Raw genomic sequence first — 21,853 nt, 5'->3', positions numbered from 1 at the left:
AGGCCATTTATTTCTCTCTAGAATGATGTACAAATGAGCGTTCTTGCTCATTTTGCTTCCGAGAAACATGCAAAACGGGACGGAAAACATGAAATGTTGCAATAACCTTACGCCACCCTTGCACAAAACGACGATAATTTTTCTAATTTCATAGACAACAGAAGACTGTATTTTCTACATAACCCCCCCCTGAATTTAAAGCTGGATCCGCCCCTGCTACTATCTCTATACTACTATTTAAAAAGTAACATGTTCCTTTTGGAACCGCATTTTGAAACTGGAACGGTGTAACCCGTTTCAGAAAAATTACCGTTTATCACACCTCTAGTACCCGAACGAAAGTGGATATTGAAGTTATTGATGGGGACGAAAAAAACGCTGGAGTAAAAGTGAGCATTCTGTTTTCCACGCTTTCCCAAGTTTCGAAGGGGTTTAACGATCACATTTTAGTTCGTTCCATCGGGAAGAAATTAGAGGGTTGTTGGCATTGCATTTTATTTATTTCCCTTCTAAGGAGTTTCTTCTGCTATCCCTATCTTTATTGTAAATGATAGAAAAAAGATGGCAAAAATAGTTTAAATTTCTGTTCATTCATAAAATGTGCGAGAAATATATTCTAGATATAGAAGTGTGCTCAATTTTTGCCAGTCGGACCATATTTCCAGTAGAATATTGATGGGTCAAAAATGGTTTTCCCTCGACTACAGTGAAACGTCTAAATGGTTTTTCGCCCTTCTGAGAAGTCCCCATGTCGAAAATCCGCTGACTGCAGAGAAGTATCGTCGACTGCGTATCCTTTCATCCACATTTAATAACTACATAACGAAAATCCCAAGGGCACTCTCAACTCACTCTGCTAAGGGGATTTATATCATTTGACAGTCCGTTCAATTAAAATAGTACGGAGTTGGCAAAGTTTCCGCTCGACAGCCGACTGCCAATTGATGTCTGATTAAATTTTAACTATTTTGTTGTATGGAGGGATATTTTCAATTAAAAAGTTCCCATGTGGATTTTCAGCTTTTATTGATGCATCCGATGAGCGGATATTTTGACTAAGAACGACATATTGGCAGTCAAATTGAAAAAGGCCATTAAAAGTTACCGCTGCACTTCAAATTAATTAGCAAAAGCTCCACTCAGCCAGTGGGTTTTTAGTCGGCCCCATCCAGCGTGAAAAGTTTCTATTTCGCCTTTCCGAGTTGGAACTATTCGAACGTCTTTCACGTTCATGCCCCAGAGGATTGGGTTACACCAGCCAGCGTTGAAGTTCCGCGAGCATTCACTGGAAGGTAAATGTAGCCCAGCCTCACGATGTTTGCGGCATATTGAAACAGAGCTTTTAGCGGGTTTTACTATGGGGCACACGTTCGCAGATTCACTGTCGCGTAAAACTCGAACGACAAACTAAGAATCGGTAAATACCAAGAAAAAACACGCCTAGCAGTTCCAGCGGTTAAGAGCCGTCTTGAATGCCAATAATAATTTGTTTGCAATGGCTCTGAAGTTACCGGAAATCGCTCCAGTTTCTCCAGTTTCCATCAGGCTCAAGATTTAGTTGCCGTATTTTCGGAATAAATCCTGGAGAAAGCATTCGGTGTCAGTTTACTAATTCGTCCTGCGGTTTTTCCATTTTCTTATTCCAGGGAGCTCCGAATGTTTTAACATTTATGTAAAGTGAACAACTGAAATAATCTTTTTCTTGATGTCACACCAAAAAAAATTTACGTTCATAGCAATTTGCCACTTAGTGTTATGGAAATGTCAGCGCATTAAGCATTTATTTCAATTCAATTTAATTGCATATGCTTGTGCATTTTTAATATGCAGTGTTTTAAATATTTGCATGGGGTCAACATAAAACATCATGCTGAAACACTCCCGCACTTTTCAATATCCACTTTCTTCGGCTAGAAGAACAGCAAAGCTACTCCAACCTACTTTCCATTAAAAATCGGCATTAAATTTACTGTTGCCTGATATTAATGTTTCGGTGTCCAAAACTGAAGCGGAATCTTAAAAAATATATTGTTGGTCAAACAGCACTTTTTCAAAAACCTAAAAGTCAAGAGTGGATTTTAGTGAGTTTTTGCGACGAACGTGATCATTTCAGGTCTTTTTAGCAAACTTTTCGATTTTTTTTTATCATGAAATGAACTTTTCACTCGGTGGTTTTTGAAGCCCAATGGATCAAACTTTAAAGGCCAATATTATTACTGACCGGCTTTTACGTCAATACATGGGCATTATCGATAATTAACCTGAAAAAAGCACCTACATAAACCCAATTACAAAACTCCGTTAAAAAAGATACAAAATGTAATTTAATTACTTAAATGTTGCCCCATGAAATTTTGAGAGTAAAAGTTAACCACATTTTCCCTTCATTTACATTTAAACCACTGAACGTGATTACACCGTTGCACGTCTTGATCCTAGTTAAATATTCTATATTTATACTTAATATTTCCGTTTCTAAGTTTAAAAAAGTTGAGTTTGGATACTAATCACGCGATTGTGGCTCTAGTTTCAAGAAAACTATTAATTCGCTTTATAAAAATGCAGATTTCCAGTACAGAGAGCAAACCGGTTTTAATTGTGCCTTCAATTTTAGTCGATCAAAGAGCCAACATTTTGTTTTGCGGATATTTCAAATTATTAATTGATTGATCAAAAACGTGTTGTTCATTGTAGCCATTAAATTTTCGTAATTGCAACTCATATAGGCGGCAATAATTGGTGCTAAATTCGACGCAATATTGTTATAATTTTTGATTTTTGGCCGGCTGGTTTTCCACTAACTAGTCGCAGATGCTTTGAAAATTATTATCGCGATTTGTTGTTAAATCCATTTTTTATCCATTCCAAATGTCCCTGGTAGAGAGAATGTGTTCTATGCGCTCTTAATTAATTATGAAAGAAATATTGCTTACAATACACAATTTAATTTATTTACCTCTGGAATCCTCGTGTTATTTATCTCAGTCAACTGTTTATTTATCTCCCATCCTCGGTCCGAAGTACTTAGGAACGCCAGGCATGCAAGCTCAATAAACGGGCGAGAACACCATTGAAAAAAGAAATGACAAAGTAAATAATTGGAGCAGCCTTTGTTTCCCTGCGGGTCGAAAAATCGTTAGAAACTTTCGGGGAGCTTAATACGGAAAATCGGAAGAAAGGCCCCGTTTGCGCAGTGCGAAAGAAGTAAAAGAATTGACAGGTAACAATTCAACCATTATAATCACTAATAATAGTGCTATTTAAAAGATAGTCTGTTAGAAAATAAAGAAACTGCACGGGCGGTTTTCAGGCCAATTTTTAAGTTTTCTTTGTAATGTTTACGTGGTTCAGACGGGAATGATTTGTATCCGAATACAATTCCAATTTCTGGCCATTCTGTGTGGGGTATTAAGGAAAACAAGACAACTTTGAAACATGTGTTTACAGCGTTTTATTATAGAAATGAAAAACCAATAAAAAACGTTCTCACAATTTAAGCGTGTATGATGCACATTTCATTAAAATTGACGATTTTTTTCATTAGTTAAATTGGTTCTTCTGCATGCTTTTAGAAAGTTAAGCTTCCTGCATAGAATTATACGGCTCACATTTTTTGTTCGTTTTTGTTGTCGAAAACCCCCGGAAGCTTCTCTGAAATCTCCCATTGTTTTTAATTGGGACAATTTCGGGTGATCAACAACTCATTTTGTTTCTGGTAGACTCAATCATCTCGCTGTCGCATTCTGAACGAAAAATCAGAAACAAATCGTATCGCCGAAGATATTAAAAATAATTTCGCTGATTTGCAACTTTTAAAAAGTTTTTATATCATCGGCGCTACGAGCAATTTTCCGGAACAGCTCATTTCATTCCGGTTGATTAGATTTTACCGCCGTATTTTTATAACTTTTTCCATTTAAATTAGACTTTAAAATCCTGACGGGTTTTAAATTACGAGAAGTAAGTCGAACAGTGTTTCCATTTTAAGAAAGTATTGGATTATTGCGAGTTTTATGCGTCAATTAAAAGGATCTTTTCGAACTTTCAGCCACCGTCTCCTTCCAGTTCTGATCGTTCCAGTCAAAACTGTTGTTTCAAGGCCTGAACTGTTCGGAATTGGGTTAAAAGGTTGAGTTTCGTTGAATGTATTTTTAAATAGTGAATTCGATTGGATTCGGTAATTGTAAGGCAAAACGAATACCATCTTTCTGTATTACTGCCAATCACTATAAGAAACCCCTGAAGAAGTTTTAACCAAAGAAATTTTGATTGGAGCAATTGGAGAAACTCGTAATTTGGCCGTTACAGAAGCCTAATACGACCTCTTCGGGCTTCGGCTCGGAAAGAAAACCGTTTCATTAAAGTAACGAGTTTCATTTTCTTTGCGGACAATTGTCTAACTTCCATCTAGACCAAATTGAAAGACCTGCCTGAAACTGAAAGAAAAATTAAAGTTGAGAATATTGACCAAGTTCTATAATTAGGTGCTCAGGCTTTCTTGTTCATAAAAAAATCTAATCGAACTTGTGCAGGATTTAATTGAGTTTTAGTTGTTGCAGTGTTACAGGAGGACTGGGGGTGGAGAAAAATTGTTTGTTAATACTTCAGTTTATCGCACTTGCTCTAGTCGTTCTCTCGTTAGTGGTTCAGTTAATGTTCGCTGATAGTTTCACTCTCTTAAATCAATTTTATATACATTTTAATTACGAAAAATGGCCCTCCAGCCAGTTTAAATCAATGAACAAATTGGAATCCCGCTGCCATGTGCGTGATCCAGCTTTACAAACTATCGATTTTATGAAAAGTCGGCAATTTCTTTCAATCGCTAGATTGCTATAACTGACAACTGCCAATTTACCTTTGTTAGACAAACAAGAGCTTAGATTATATAGCCGCGATATATTGTTATTGCATGTTTCGGTTCATGTGAATGTTAGACTGGCTGGCAATTTTTTTACATCAAAGGGCCTATTAAAGAATGGATGACGATTCACTGAAAAGTCCCCCGTAAGCTCTCAGTATTGATTCTTTTCACTTAATAATAAAGAGAGGACGAAGTTCTTATTTATTGATTTGGAAGTATTTAGAAACAAAACTTTGCGCCTGTGAATTATCAGTTTAAATTGTCTGGTGAAAATTGCTTTTAGCGCAAATTGTGCACTCTAGAAGAAAACTGGTTACAAACCGACAAGACAAATAATTTTTAATTTTCGTGGGCCTTGTATTAATTCATCCAACTTTCCGATAACTCAGAGAAATATTTCCAATTTCAATTAATCATCTGTCGAGCCTCCACCCCTGTGATTGAGGGTGCAACGCAAAGACAGCGGGTGGTAATTTAAAAAACATCACGACCATATCTCGGTCACGTGCCAGCAGGGGGTGGTTTCGTACTTTATGAGCTTTAAGTTACCCAACAGTGACCAGCAGATTGTTATTAAGCTGTCACTGTGTTTACTGATTACATTTGCACTGTTAGATTTAAGCTGCCCGCCAAATAATACAAATATTGCCCATAAATAATGTCGATTTGAATAATCAATAGGGGCACAAATCAGCACTGGACGGAATTGTAATAATAAAAAAACTCGTCTTAATTAAATGGGCATAAAGCAATCTGAAAAAGAGGAACATAAATCGCTGAGTAAGGTGTGTTTACATCGGACGCAAACACGATCGTGAAAGCTCCTAAAGCGCGGCAATTTAATGGGATCGGACTGTCGAAACCAAATGAATGGAGATTGTGGAGAATGGCCCTTTATTGACGGATTTATTTGTTCAAATGTTTGCCTCACTCTTTAATATCATATTTATATTTCCATCAACGGTTTAACCAGTGAAGAGTTTGTCTCAGAGGCCATGTTTTGTTGTAATTTAGAACTTTGCGATTTTTTGTCTTTCAAAAACCAGGCTTTCTATGAGAGATAAATCTTGATTGAGAGATTGAGAGATTGAGAGATTTTCCGATCGTGAGACCTTAAAAACGCTTAACATTAAAAGTTGTAAAAGTTTAAAAAAAACGAATGCAATTTTCAATTGCCTTGTTACATTTATGGCTTCATTCCGACGAGAATAGAGTTTACAGCATTTTGAGAAATTTGAGTTTTCTCAAAGAATATTGTACTATCTTGAATATTTTATTAACAAAAATCGACGTTTTGCTTTGTGTTTTTTAAGCTCAACAAAGAGCTTGCGGCCCAAAAAGCTTCTTTATCTGCAAATATTTTTGCCTAATAAGAGAGATATCGTCGATTAAAGACTATGGCCCCCGCTCAAGAATAGCGTGAAAAGCAGCAAATCAGCGATTCATTTGATGTACGAATGAAAATCCCTATATGCGTATGGATCAAGCTTGATCTAGTTAAGTGAATTTACTTATAATGCTTTTATGTTGCACATCTCCTTTAAGCCGTCTTCGATTTCTAGTTTTAATATTTACATTACCTTCGCATATTTGGCGACAGGAAGCCAATTTCCGGCAACAATTGAGAAGCCTTGTGCGAGTCGATTTTCCTTATTTAAACTCGCCTAAGCCTAATTCAAGCTTATAAAACTTTAGAGAACAATCGAATTTACTTTTTTATTTTGAATGTTTATGCGATTTTCATTTTACCTCCGTTTCCCGTTTTCGCCTTGATCATTTGCCATCCGAAAGCTATTGAGTTTAATCCTGAAGCAATTCATGCTCTTCCACAAGTGCCCATTGATGTGTTCAAGTCTATAGCAAAAACACATACAATATCTATTTTGCGATTTTGACAAACCATGAATGTAAATCGAAATCTACGCAAAAACCTGTGGCAAATAAACAGAGCAGAGTTGCGGTTTTGCAAAGCTCTATCGATCCAGTAAACAATTCAACCATAGATTTGCACAGTTTATTCTAATCCAAACAGGGAACCTTTTAAATCAGTTGGGTTTTTTATTCTTTGGCTGAAACTCGTCGGTGAGGAAAATCGAACGCTCCTTAAAATTAACGGCTAATAAATTATGGAGCACTCGGTTTCCCGATTAACGCAATTGCTCCGGTGGTATCTGCTCCGTTCATAATTTACGACGAAAAGATAATGGAAATACTCCGTTCTGATTAAATTTTCCTGCAGAAAATGCCGTTTTACACTATTATTGGCAGAAATTAGGCGATAGTGTCTTAAGACCCTTAACAAATTGCCGGTTTAATGAAAAAAATTAAACAAACAACTGATACAATCACGCAGGAAGGCATCGAATCCATATACTGAATAGTCTATCTAATTTGAACCATTTTCCACCCCCCAGCGACTCTAGACAAGATTCTATTAGGTCTGGTAATGACGAAATCAAGGCGTTTTAGTTCGATTCGCTCCCCTGTTGCGAAAATGGGATTTTTCTTGTCTTTGTCGACATTAAATTTTCCCAAAGTTTTAACGCTTTTTCTTCCCAGGGAAAATAAAGGGCCGGCCCAATTAATTATTCTGTCTTCCCTTTTTCCGCTTTATCCTCGTTGTCTTATTGTCTCTCTTAGTCCGTTTTTAAATTTACTTTTAGATAGGCAAAATATATAAATAAGACTGGAAAACCTCGGCTATTCATTATCAGCGTTTTATTTTACTCGATTATACTGATTGTGTGCTGAAGATAATTGGTTTGTCTTTGTTGGTAGTCGAGGGATAAATGCCTATGTGGGTTGCGTTAATGCTTCTTTAGTCAACGTTATTCAGATGGTATCAATTAATTGATTTTCCACGCAGGACTCTTATTTATATGTTGATTGGATGGGTATTAGTTTCCTCTGTTGATAATCGTTTGGCTTAAATTTCATTAGCTTGATTCTTCTAAGTTTTTAATCAACTTTTTACAAGATGAACTTGGACAGAAAATTTAAGGTTTATGCTGATGAAACCCTGCATAACCCTGCTCGTTAAAAGTCAATGTTTTCCACCTCTATTATTCGCAGGCGTTGTTTACACCCGAAAAATTATTGACACTCTAACAGTTTGTTTTTCCGGATGAACAAATGAAAAATGCCAAAAGCCCTAACTCGGGAACAATTAAAGAAAAATGAAGTTAGCGACAAGAGGTAATTTCGCAGCTAACGAGAGCTGGGGGATCCGGTTTATTCCAGGGCTCAGTTATCACATCTGCATATAAATAGAAATATTATAAAATTTCGTTTAGGTTCGGCCTGGTTGGTTGCGTACTTTCGGTATTGTTGTCGGTGGAATTTTGGGGATCGTAATATACGACTGTATATGACATAGATAGGTGGATGGAAACAAAGGAAACTCATTTAGAACAATAGCTGTCAACGTTTTACTTTTCATAAAAGAAAACTGGTTGTCCATTCAATGTGATTTTGTCTAATTTTCCTGCATGTTTTTCGTACTTTTGCATCATTTCTTATTTTGTACTGAATTTTAATGCTGTTCGCAGCTGTTTATGTGGAAGTTAGGGATAGGTTCCTAATAGTAGAAAATCAAATGTTCATACATTTGCACGTGGATTGTCCCAATTTATGCACTTACATCATACAACATGCATGTGACAAGCCTACAACATCCTGGACTATAAAACTCAAATTGAAAACTCCACACTTTACTGGAAACAACCCTGAACAATTTTCGTCAATTACCCGGGTTTCATGAGTCTCTAAATTCAGTTTCAGGTTGACAAGCCACGAAAACATGCGGGTCAGTTGCCGATATGTTGACCGGTCCAGTTGGAGAAAAACGAATGCCACTTTATTCTTTTCGTGTAATGCTGCTTTAAATTGGTCTGAAAATGTCGCAAATTTGATTCCGACTTTTCCCTTCGCTCAGTTGAGATTGGCCATCGAGGAGGGCAATCATCCACACGGACACAAAGAAGGGTAAATTGGGGTAAATACCTCCTAGTCCGGGTTCTGAAGAGGTGATAAGGATATATTATGGCTATAAAGGAAATTGATATTCTTTTTTACTGAGGTTTCCGTGTTTTTGCCGTTGACCAGAGAAGATTGCCTATCTTTGTTTTTCTGGCTGTAATCGCAGCGTAAAAAATGAATTAGACTTGCCTTTATCACATTTGTTTGTGCTTTATCTTAATTAACTAGGAAATCAATTATTGTCCGGACCGACACATTTCTCGCTCTATTTTTCAAGATTGTTTGATGTCAATCAGTGGTATTTATCGCTAGTAATAATGTCCTAAACCCATGGGAGACATTTAGTATTTGTTATTTACACTCCCCGTGTGGTTCGGACAATCAAATAGGTTTATTTTCGTACGAACTCACAACTTTATTGGTCGATAAACTACAGGAACATAAACGTGACAATCTTGTTAATCTCATCCGGGTTAAGTGCGATAAAAGTCCAAAGTCTAATATATGTAGAGCTGGATCGTTAATGTTCAGCATCAAAGATGTATTTTCCAAATCTGGTGTGTTTGGTAAAAAACAATGTTGAAAATGCTGTACTGAAGCAGTAAACAAAACTAATCCCGAATATTGGACGGTGAATTAGCGAAATTAAACAGTAACTCTTGAGTGGCACTTTACTAGCTGGCAACAAGACTTTATAAGTGCACAATTAAAACTGCTTTATCGGGCCGTATATTTTTATAATCCTCTTAAAATGAGCACCTTTATTGCAGTGATTAAATTCAGCAAAATGTACTCGTGAAACGTAGTTTCCTTCGTTTCTGCGGGAATTTGTGAGGCATTTTATATTTCTTTACGTAAACAGAAAATTTTTCTAGTATAGAAATTGGCCGTCACCATCATTTTACATTCCTCATATTTATTGCCCAGCTTAAAAATTATTTAATAAAATAGTGAATAATGTATTGTTTTAAGAACATTCAGCTTGTAAATTTCAAATGCAATTACTGGGCGTAAAGAGCAGATATTTTTGCTGCCTCACTGTACACCCACAACATAAAATTTTCCATCGTAAATACAGTTTTAGCCAATTATTGACTCCTACACCAGAATGCTCTTAAGGAGTTTCTGGCGAAGCGCAAAATTAATTGTGTCTCAAATATTGTCCTCCATGTCCGCATGCAATTCTCCAATAGAGTACAATTTGTTACACAATACGAAAGTTATTTTCAAAGAGTGTTTTATACAGAACAAATTTTGATGATTACGCAACTTCGGTTTTTATCACATAAACTGAAATTTATTGAAACCCCCAGCGAGAGTTAATCACGATTTAGGCAACAACTTTTCAGTCACGTGCATCGTTTTAGAGCCGTCCGAGGCAAGGCTTCTTAATGACGCCACCTTAAGGCTTCCTAGGGGTCTGTAAAGGGCAAAAATCGGGGCCAGCGTTGCTACAAAATTTCACCGAAGAATTTCCTCCGGTTATTTAGTTCGGTCACGTTCTAGCGAAAGGTATTTTCAGGTGAAACTTTAATGAATTGGAAGATTGGCGCGCTCGCTTGTTTTAAAATTGATGGGGATTTTAGGGGTGGTTTTTTCTTGCGGCAACCGGTCATGACTTATTGATTTAATGGTGAGTCGAGGGGTGGGTTAGTCCGAAAAGAGCTTGAAAGCAAAATTTATCGCTCGCAACAAAGTCCTTTGGATATGCCTCTGGCCTGCTCTGGAACTCATTTGGATTATCCGTTTGGTATAAAGGCCAAACCGCTATCGTCAAACAAGAAACACTCGTGTACAGTATCCGATAAGCCCGATAAGAGCCGCTTAATCTTATGCCAAGGAAATTGATTTTGCTAATCTTTTTATCTGAAATAACTTCCATAGAAATTGTCTTTTTTTTCGCTTTGTGTACTTCTGATTTTAAAGGATATAAATCACCCCCCGAATAGACCCAGAGGATTTCGATCTCACCCTTAGTGTAACTTAGTTGCGTTGTTTGTTTGTTTTACAGGAGTGGATTTAGACAGTTGCCAATAGGGGGGCGGGTGAAGATCAATAATTTTTAGATGATATACTGAATGTCTAAGATGTAACTGGATGAAAACTGGATAAAACCTTTATGTGAAGTCAAAGTTTCGATGATTTAGAAGGTTTTGAAGCAATGGCGAACTTGGAGGTAGAAAGGGCTACAGCGTCAGTTCTTCGGAAATTTTATAGCTTGTGTAGAAGGAGCATTTTCCATCCAATAATTTGTTGCTAAAAAACTTGCGAAAACAATGTGTATGTTTCCACCCTTTCGTTTGCTTCTGTTATTTAAGTAAAGTAAAAACAAGATTTTCGTCAGTATCATCCGAACAAGAAATCATATCAACCTCGAAATTTGCATTCTCTTATATGATGAAAGTAAAGCTACGTATGGATTTATGAAAATTATCTTCTGCTTCTTTGATGAAAAGGTAGTTCTTTACTCGTGTTAACAAAACAGTCAAAGTGCATCTAGATATACTTATCAGACATTGCAAAAGACGAATTTCCTTTTGGCTCTTCTGAAACATCTTCAACAGCTCCAAATTCGAAAATACATTAATCTACTATTGTGTCGCATTCGTAATGTAATAAAATCAACTTTTCTTCGTGCGTTGGCACGTCGCCATCGATCATCGCACTCTATTACCAGACCTTACTGGAATTGCACGATTTCGATACACGGCCGGATTTCTGCGATAAGAATTTTACATGGGGGAATTACCCGAGCGCCCATGTCTGATGGTATTTTAATCCCGTAGGAATTAGAGATCCCTAAAGTTCGAAGATATTCAAGAAAAGCGGAAGCGCCATAGAAATGTCGATAGATTTGGCTGGAAATTGCTGCTTTAGGTACCTACTGAAACTTTTACACATGCAACCTGCTCCGAAACACACATAAGGATAATTTCGCCTTGTTTAGATGCGGAAAACTGATGATTAAAATGTTCACAAGTTCTAAATTACATCAAGAATACTCTAGATAAAGTAAGCAAGTTGGCCAGTGAAGGCATCGTAAGTGGGACTTTTAAGTCCCATTTGAAATGCCGCATATCTGCTGTCTTATTTCGACATTAAAAATGCACGAGACAAAGAAAACTAGGCCAGAGCGATTTCGAAATGTACACAAATCTAAGCCGCGGAATATCATTACGAGTGGAGCTTTTATTTCAGTGAATATTATGCATTATAACGAAGCTGAGAGCGCACAATGGATTTTATTAAGTTTTACATGTGAGATGGTTCACAGAGGATTAGTGGCGAACTGGTCCGTCTTAAAATGTAAATTTCTCCGGTTTAGAGGCGCAACGTTAGCGAGAGATAATTATCCAGTCGGACAGAGAAAGCCGGGGTCCCTTTATATGGTTTCATAGTTCTCAAATCCGATTAATCTGGAGCGATCCAGGCGAGGCAACAGGAAGTCGTCCGTCGCGTCCGGCAAAAGGAAGCCGAAAAGGTCCACGGAGCCAAAGTTAGGCTGCAACAATTGCGAGGGTATTGATGTGAAGTCAGTTAGTTTAAATTTAACAACTCTCGTCTAACTTTCCAGACCTCGATGATGTTCAACCGTTCATTTGATTTTCTGCAGTGCAAAATGGAAATAATATTGTTTTAGAACATTACAGGAGAATGTTCCAACGTTTTCCTAATTGAGGATATCTTGGACGTGAAAATATGCAATCAATGATATGTTTAACACTGTAATAATGAAAGCGAAGTAATTTTGTCATGTCAAAAGTTCTATATCTACTCTGGATTCCTCGGCCGCTTCCCGAAAAAATTCCTAGCTTTTTACCTGGAGCGAGTAGCAACTTGGAACTTTCACAATCAGGATTTTTACCGACTTGGAAAAGATTGGCTCAAAACTTAACGTTTGTTTGTAACTGCACCATGTGCTTGAAAAATCCCTCACCTCTCATCTAGATTAACTAGCAACTTGAAACTTTCGCACTCCATCAAAGATACTTGAATGTGAACCATCGGCGAGTGTAATTCAAATCTTGCCGATTTTTCCCAACTTGGTAAAGTTTGGTCCAAAACTGAACGATGTCGCTCAACTAAGGCTGTTTAAAAAATTCCTAACTTCTCATCTTGATCAACTAGCAACTTGAAATGCGACGCTCTGAAAATATTTACAGGTTTCACAAAATCCAGATTTTTGTCGACTTGGGAAATATTGCCCTAAACATGAACGTTTTGGAAGAACTTCACCAGTTGTTTGAAAAAAATATTGTCTGCTGCTCTAGAACAAGTGGCAGATTAACACGTTTACAGGGTATGAAATACGCGTCATTATCAAACTTCCAATAATCTTAGTGAAATACTACCGCATCTAGATTATTCTCGACTTTCTAATTGTTAGTCTAAAAGTGAACGTTTAGACACAGCTACACCCTCTACTTGAAAAAATCGTAAGTTCTATTCTGGCGCAGTTCCATAGAAGGCACCCAAGCCTCAATCCGTTGAAAATTTCATACAAATAGCACCTCATAATGATTTTGGGCCACCTCGTAATAGGTGACTTGAAATTTTCAGAAAAAAAATCAAGACTGCGCCGTTAGAGCCAGGCAGAGCTTGAAAATTTGTGGTCTATACAGCAGTTTAGTAGTTAGCTGAAAACAGAAAAAATTCTGATTTTAGCTGAACTAGTAAAGATCGGTTCAAAAATGCCGTAACTCCAGATCTACATCTAGTGGCAACGCAAAACTTTCAAAAACGTTCACGCGTTGATTTTGTGGACTTCAAGTGAGCTGAAAAAAACGTTTTGAAACTACACTTTTAAATCGCCTTATAAAAATATCAGCGAATCTTTATTAAATGTTCTTCAGACATATGTTAGACTGTGTGTCGTGTTTTCGCAATTTAACCACCTTCAAAGCAGATAAGTTCCAAGTATCCACTCGCAGCATGCAAAAACCGAACAGTTACTTAAAAGTTATTACTTGAAGTGTGTACCAACGTGTAAAACCAACAACCCCATATGCCAGTTTAAACGAACAACGTCCTTGAGACATATTAAGCTCTTACGGAGTTTAATTCCACTATAACTCTCGAGAACTTCTTCGCCCTGTCGGCAGTCGGGGTGGGGGGGAAGTGTCAAATGTGTATCTGCTCATTCCCCCCAAGTTAATAACTCCATAGGAAAACTCCCGCGGGCGCTCTACAATCACTCCGAACGGGGTGGTGGATCATTTGAAATTTTGATCAGTTTAGCATACACGTCTAGACGGCGCTAGATGTTGTAACCAAGCATATTTTTTTTAATTCAATATCAATTAAAATTTTTGCTTCAGAGAATTTACACTCATCTGTAAAGTGGTTTTCCATTATTTAAAAGATATTAAATATAGCTAAATTTCTTTGGCTTTGCTGAATCGAGTTTTCTTTTTCGAAAGCAATTTTTTCCAGATTGAAAGGATTGTTAAAAAAGTGCTTGCAAGCGCGAATTTTTAACAATGCGCCGTTCCGTTCGATTCAATTCGGTTGTACGCAAAGGAATCTAATGAAACCGCATCAAAAGATATTTTCCAGAATCTTCTTTACTCGCACTATTATGTGTTGTTGATGATTCAGAATTATTTTTGCCGTATTATAAAGACAACTTGATCAAATCGTGAGTGAATAGAAGAACGGTTAGAGACTTATATCTGGGACTTGGGACTTTCCTGGTGATCCAAATAAGCCAACCAGGCTTTTAGTCACTTTTTTTAGTTCTTAATTAATTGTATTTTTTTTAATTTCAGGTGAGTTTGGTCATTATCTTCAGGCTTCTCAAACCGTGAAGGTAAAGTATGACATATTAAATATTTCAAACTTTTTCACCATTTCTATGCGTAGTTTAGTGGGCGTACTATACGATCGGTAGCGTTTTCTTGCCAGAACGATGTGACTGCATTTCACCATTGAAATACCAAGCCTTTTTACTTAATTATAATGGTTTTCTGCTATTAAATGGAAAACTTCCAGTTTTCCAAAGTATTCAATTGCATGCCCACTTGATATGTACAAAAAATTTAAAAAACAACATTTTAATTCAATTCACTTTGGAAAGTGTCTAATGTTTCAATTCAACCACTTGAACTCCTGAACTCCTGCTCAACATGCAGTTGCCCGTCAAACATTAATTGAGTTATATAATAATTGCGGGTTAATATATTTATGTAACAGTCAAACATAAATTGCATTCCACATTTTCAGCAAAAATTAATTATGCAAAATACCCCTCAGTGCCCCATAAATAAATGAACCATATAAAATCGTTATTTTAATCGCTTTAGTCTCATTTATTTGTATGTGTTTTATTTCGACCAAATAACACTAAATTTATGTATGTATTTTTTGCTTAATATCGGGCATGTTCTCCAAATACGCTATTATCCGGCCTATTTGAATAAAGTTTTTTTTTAAATTTGTGTTTTGATGATTCTTTGATATGTAGCTTGGTTTGTTCTAGTAATTGATTCATTTTTATGATATTATTGTTAACGATTTTAGTGAGAAGATGTTTTAGATAGCCAGTTGCCCAAAGGAATATTTTATCAAATTTTCTATTGAAACGTGAAAAACAGCAAATGCAAACAGCAGCGGTTTAAAAAAAACTCAATAAAAATGCAAACAATTTATTTTTTAGTCAGGGGGTACATTTCTAAAATAACTTTAAAGGTTGCGCTATTTATTTGAATCAAGCAAAGGAATTTGTACGTTTCCGGCTGCTCCAAGCAAGTCACTAGTCACTTGGTGAGGAAATCCAATCTAAAAGAATACGGTTTTTCAATTTATTGGGGCAAAATCTAGGAAAAGTAACGCAAATACACTGGTACTTACTGTTTTTTGCAAATCGGTCGCGACTTGATTTCCAATGTCGTTGATCATTTTTCCTAACTCGAAAGCTGTAATTAAAAACGTTTTTTTGTTGTCTTAAAATACGTTTTAAATGGGATTTTTTCAATAGTTATTAAGCGTGTGGGGTTCTTACCTCGACCTTGAACCATCGCTACAAGCAGGAATAATCCAAGGAAAATCGTGGTCATCTAAAATATGAAAAGCTCATCGTACGTGAAGTACAAAAATTAATGTGATTTTACGACATATTTTTACAACATTCTAAAATTTTCTGAATTTTGTCACAAAATATAAACAGAACAAAGGCTTATTTGCAAATGAACTTGAATAGGTTAGCAATTTTGAAATAATAGGTTTAAAAAGCTCTTAGTGCGCTAAGTGCCCTTCTTGCTTACTTGCATTTTGTAGATTGCAAAATCAACTAACTGCACTAACCAGGACCTGTTTGCTTTAAATACGTTTTGCAACTGAAGGTGTTAGTGTTTTTCACAGTTAGTGATAATAATTCCAAGTTTTTGCCATTCAATGTCAGGTTCGAGTACCACGTATGAAAATAAAATAATAAGTGACCTCAAGGATGTATTTTCATGCCCATTTTTTGCGCATTTTTCTACTTAGAGACAGCGGGTTATTGATAACAAAACAAAAGTTTACTTCGAAATGCGAAGCTTTTTGCATGCCTTCTGTTATCTTAGTAGTTCGGCATACGAATATTCAATCATCCACGTGCAAATCTTTAGGTTTTTTCGGCCCAATCAATTGATGGTTTTTCTGTTAACGCTAATCTTGATAGTATTGTATATTTTCCCAGTAATTCGTTGATTTAATAATGTTCTACGATCTGATAAGCATCTGCAAAAATTAATTTTTTATGGGCTTTAAAGACCAGTAACCCAAAGGCCTCAGTGTGCTTTTGAGTGCAAATAAATCAAAGTTTTCATCGAATCATCAATCGGGTAAAAGGGGTTTTCAAAATGGGCGCATAAAAAGCTCCACCAGTCCGCCCTTTAATGGCTCTTATGGATGTGCCGAATGAAAAATGCCACCGAATGAACTGCCAAATGCAAGTTTCTCAATTCATCACGTGAATAAGCTGGACGTGATCAGCTTGAGCCAGATGGGAAATCGTACATTGTTCTATGTATGATCGCGGATTTGATAAAAAAGTTACATTTAAGTGATGGAAATTGGCAAGTTCTGGGCGTTGCGAAAGTAGTTTGTTAGAAACTTGGTAGGATTAATGGGGAGAACTGAAAACGGTGACGTTATTTTCAACAGAGTGTAAAAAATAGGAAGGCCAGTCATGAATTTGCTTCTGCATGGTCAACAATTCCACGAATCCATGATGGGAAAGCACCTGCGTCTTTTACAAAATTCAAAACTGAAAATACGCTGCAGGCAATTTAAAAATGTTCAATAATCATTGCACCAGCCGCTGGAAAAGTCGTTGACACCCTATAAACTTTCATGATATTTTCCATCATCTCTGCGACATATCGCGAGTGAAAATCCACCCCTATTTATTTTGGAAAATTATAAAAGATATCAGACAACCATCAGAACGTTGTCGTCATCTTGACTTGACAGATATGGGGAAACGACCCACCGGTATGAACTGACATGGAGTTCAGCCGGATCCCGGATATCATTCCCCCTTTTTCAATATGCGCGCTATCGGCTCTAATAGCGGATTTGGACGTATAAAAATGCAAGCGCCCCCCTAAGATGCTTCTCCGGACATTTTTCCAGTCAAAAAACCCCAATTGAACGGCGAACGTTTTATTTTTAAGGGGTCCGAAAATAATAAACAGGTCACATATTAGGGCGCAAGAAGCACTCGATTACTCCAAGTCGCTGGTGCGAACGAAAGTGTCCCCAATTTAAAGCCAAGTTCCAATTCGAATGAACGTGAAACGGTTGGGAGTTCAAATGTAAACTGTAAAACTTTCTATTTGGTAGGATTTTGCCCATAAAGCATTGTCAATGTTAACAACGTCAAAGGGTAGAAGAAATTTCCAATTTTGTACCTCAAAGTGACTCTCTAAGGAAACAGTTTCAAATAGTAATTGATATTTTTATCATTTGCAAACCATTGTTTTCTGGTTTCTACTCATCTTCACGAATATGGTGTTTCATTGATTTTGATTATGAATCAAAATTGGCGTATTGGCGTCATTCCTCTGGAGGTGTTGTCTGGCGGTGTTTAAGGAGTACAGAAAAAATATTAATTGTTATTAAAAACAGAGAAATTTGCAAAAAACTATATTAGAAAAACGGCAACTATGTTCTTCAAGGTAATCTGCCTAATTAACATTACGTAAATACCTGTTGCTTCGTAACTCATAACCTCGAATAATTAATTTGTTTACAAATTACAAAAACATACATTTGAATCTGTAACTCCAAACAAGTGCCTGTAATCATCTTATTATGCACTCTTCTCGAGCAGCTTCTCGTATTCAGTTAATTAACTCCTGCTCAATTTATACCCGTGTTCAGTAATCAATTGGTTTAATATGATCTTACATACGTGGTAGGAATGTAGCCGGTATTTATTTGGTGCCTGGGTTGTCAGTTGTTGTTCTCTGTGCCCCTGAAAGGCTCTTTTGCAATTGTGTCCAATACTAATCGCATATCCGCAAATTTGTGAAAGGAAATTCATACTAAGTCACAGTTTGACAAATTATTGTTATTATTCGCAAGGGATATCCACCTGTAACTATCTGTTGATGACAAAAAACATCAATGTAGCTTTGATTTCTCATCAAAAAATTGTAGAAGTGAACTTTTTTAATATGAAAAATGTTCGTAATTTGAAGCAAAGATCGTAATTTTTCTTTTTGAATGCTTGAGTATTCCAATATGCTACTATTTAAACATGGAACACTTTCAAAATAATGCTTAATAACAAAGTTGAAATTCGATTTTCAACTGTTAATATCCTCTAGAAAGTATCAAAAAAAATTTTCAATATTTCTCTTGTACGTTCCAAATGAGCCCCTATTACCCCTTAAAAGGAATGACGCCAATTTCGAATCAGCCTGTATTATTGAAAAAATAGATGACGAAGAATTTTTTGAACAAAAACTTCTCAGCAGCAATTTGACTTGTTCCTTGAGTTGAAAGTACTTGGAAATGCCTTATTCTTGATTGACTTGCAAACGGCATGTTACGTGTTAAAAGTTAGTAAAATACAAGTGTCCTCACATTTTTAGTTGGATTTTCTCTTCTTAGCAAAGAGGGTAAAGTGGAATTCAGAAAATCGAAAAGAGGGGACTTATTCATACCAAAACACTCTGAAAAGCGCTGATAGCTTGGCTTGCGTTTTAGAAGTGTTCAATTTCGATAACTTTTACGTAAACAAATGTTACAACATTCTCGTTTGAAAACTCGAGGTTTTAATTAAATCATATTTAATGTCGATTCTCGAAAATTGGAATTATTGTGCATAAACTGTCGAAGAAAAGTAGCTTTTTAAGAATCACGGGCGTTAAGAGATTTTTGTCAAGAGTCGTCAGAAGACAATTTTGTCTCCAATTTGCTTTTTTTACATGCATTAATTGTTCAAAACTGTTTGAATCACATTTTGCATCTTCATGTGAAAGGAAAGTTATCTGTTAAAAACAGTAGATTGTAAAACGGTAAAAGATGTAGCTCTTATTTAAACTACTACTTTGTATGTAGTCTGTAAACAACACGCCGCATTTGTGGCAGGGGCGGATCCAGCTTTAAAGTCACGGTCGTCTGTTGTTTATGAAATTAGAAAAACGATCGTCGTTTTGTGCAAGGGTGGCGCAAGATTATTGCAAAACTTCATGTTTTCCGTCCCGTTTTGCATGTTTCTCGGAAGCTAAATTAGCAAGACCGCTCGTTTTTGCATCATTCCAAAGAGAACTAAATGGCCTTTTTAAGAATTACGGGCGTTAAGAGGAGCATAAACATCAGCAGCAGTGACCGGTTTTTTATCATTTCAACACTATTTTGTCTCCAATTTGCTTTGTAATTTACACATTCGTTTTCGATTAAAAAAAATAAAACAGGAAGCATTTGATCCGGCAATTAACCCATGCGCTTGTCAAGTTCGTGTTCTCTTTGTGGCCAACCACAAAAGGAAGAACTTGCCATCGCCAGCAACCGAAATTATAGCGTTATCCCGCTATTCCAAAAGAGTATCGAATTATCTTTTGTAGTGGACGTTAACTATTAACTAGCGTGGCCCCGTTATTCAGATAAGTGGCCCCGTTGTAATAAAAGCCTCAAAGGGGCCAAACTTTAACCCTGAGGCCCTTTTTGAGCTTTTGACTGAACCATTAAAACTTATCAGCGCACAATTGTCTGGGGCCAGCTTCAGCACCCTGTTTATACTGCTCTCTCTCGGCTTCACTTCCTATAAATTAGCGCTGTAGCTATTTGATGCCTACGAACTTTTCCTGTGTTGGTCAACTGTAGCTAACAGCAATAGATTTATAGCAGGTTAAAGTGTAGTTTGAAGAATTTGATGACCGTTTGCCCGAATCTTAAGGAATATTCCGCTAAGCGCACTTGTGTTTGGTATTTTTTTAATAGCAACCAGATTCCGGTTTTCTATACTTTAAACAATTGTGACAATAATCTTCGTGAATATCATAGAAAATTGTAATGTCCACAATCCTCCTCCTGTCCTAGATAGGACATAGCCAATAAATGGAACATTCCACCTTTCATTAAAGATCTTCTTTCTGCCGATTTTGTTGGTTGTTTTACCTTCTTTTCTAGGCATGTTCTTTGCTTACTTCCTTTAAACCCACGCGCTTGCTTCTTACTTTCAAAGATAAAATCGAGTACAACGTGTTTATATATGTACCTACATAAACCATTGTGTTCCTAATCGGATATGGCCATTTAACATCCGACGGAGCTGAACAGAACCATCATTGGCAGCTAGAAAAACAACTACGAAAATAGTCAGTCGGTCTGTAATTTCAGGTGCAAATTTTCGTCGATAGTGAAGTTCAAAACGGGCGCTAATGAAATGGAAGCATACCATACAAAAGCCTCCCTACATACATACAAAAGTGATGTAGGGAGTTGTAATTACAGAACGGCCCTATGATGATGGCCTGACCTTTGCCATGCCTCTAATGGTCGTAATGCATATGCAGTTCTTGGGTCTGATTGAATATTGGATTGAGGGCTACCGCGTTTGGTGTTTCTCGTCGTTTTTTCGAAATGGAAATCATTTGTTGGATTTATTTCGCATTTAATTTACTTAATTGGATTGGAAAATGGGTTTAAATGGGTTGCTGGTAACTCGACTTAAACAAATTAGCCTGAAAGGATGGACGGTTTTATGATAAACATACATAAGCATGTATATGAATAAAGCTCAATCTGGCTAGACTTTGCGTGAATTTTCCTGTCGAGTTTAAGTAAGCAGTGATCAGTTAGTTCGGATTTTGGACAAGCTTATATGCTTGTGGTAAAACTACTCAATTGAATCAAAAGCGTTTTTCAAACGGGCTCAACTTTAAGCAATTTCTAATGCACAACAAACTCATTAAGCTTTGCGCACTAGTTTGAACGTAAAAACACTCTCTAAACTTAGCAATTCTTCACTTTTTGCCATTCAGTGAGTGTCATGCCCGAAGGGCTCGACACAACTGCGACATTAAACCATCTCTAACGCTTTTGTTGGGTGTGATTTTTCGAAAAAATTATCAATAGAGAAGTTTAGAATGTCTTGCGTCTTGCCCGAAGGGTTCGGCACAACCTTGACCTTAAAAAATCTTTCATGCGTTTGTTGTGCTGAGCTCTTCGAGCACGACATTGATTTTTGGTGCGAAAACTGTTATTTGCGGAGGCTTGCAGCCTAAAAATCCAGATGCAAAATGCTCACTTTTTAAATGTATTAAGATGCGAGAAACCACCAAGTTTCATGCTTTAAAGAAGGTTGATCCTCATCACTTTCTTTATAATTCATCAGGAACCATATTTGAAAATATCAGTGTACTTTGTTCAAAACTGTTTGAATCACATTTCGCATCTTCATATGAAAGGAAAGTTCTCTGTTAAAAACAGTAGATAAAATGGTAAATGATGTAGCTCTTATTTAAACTACTACTTTGTATGTAGTATGTAAACAACACGCCGCATTTGTGGCAGGGG

The 21,853-nt window shown here is 36.7% G+C and overlaps 1 protein-coding gene and 1 long non-coding RNA gene across 2 annotated transcripts in view; one reads left to right on the top strand and one right to left on the bottom strand.

Annotated features, from left to right (window-relative positions):
* Positions 1-21,853, top strand: part of LOC109543710 (teneurin-m) — a gene marked incomplete in the record, with an annotated part of 162,684 nt that overhangs the window by 77,669 nt on the left and 63,162 nt on the right.
* Positions 15,473-16,213, bottom strand: LOC109543711. The gene is made up of 4 exons (XR_002172515.2): positions 16,105-16,213; positions 15,843-15,897; positions 15,692-15,756; positions 15,473-15,619 (listed from the first exon to the last, which is right to left on the bottom strand). It is a non-coding gene; the product is annotated as an uncharacterized LOC109543711 (long non-coding RNA).

Source organism: Dendroctonus ponderosae, unplaced genomic scaffold (genome assembly GCF_020466585.1).
Source record: "Dendroctonus ponderosae isolate FM_Combo_2020 unplaced genomic scaffold, Dpon_F_20191213v2 Dpon_F_20191213_1, whole genome shotgun sequence".
Taxonomy (NCBI): domain Eukaryota; kingdom Metazoa; phylum Arthropoda; class Insecta; order Coleoptera; family Curculionidae; genus Dendroctonus; species Dendroctonus ponderosae.
Note: the sequence above shows the minus strand (reverse complement) of the source record. Positions and strands in the feature narration are given on the sequence as shown.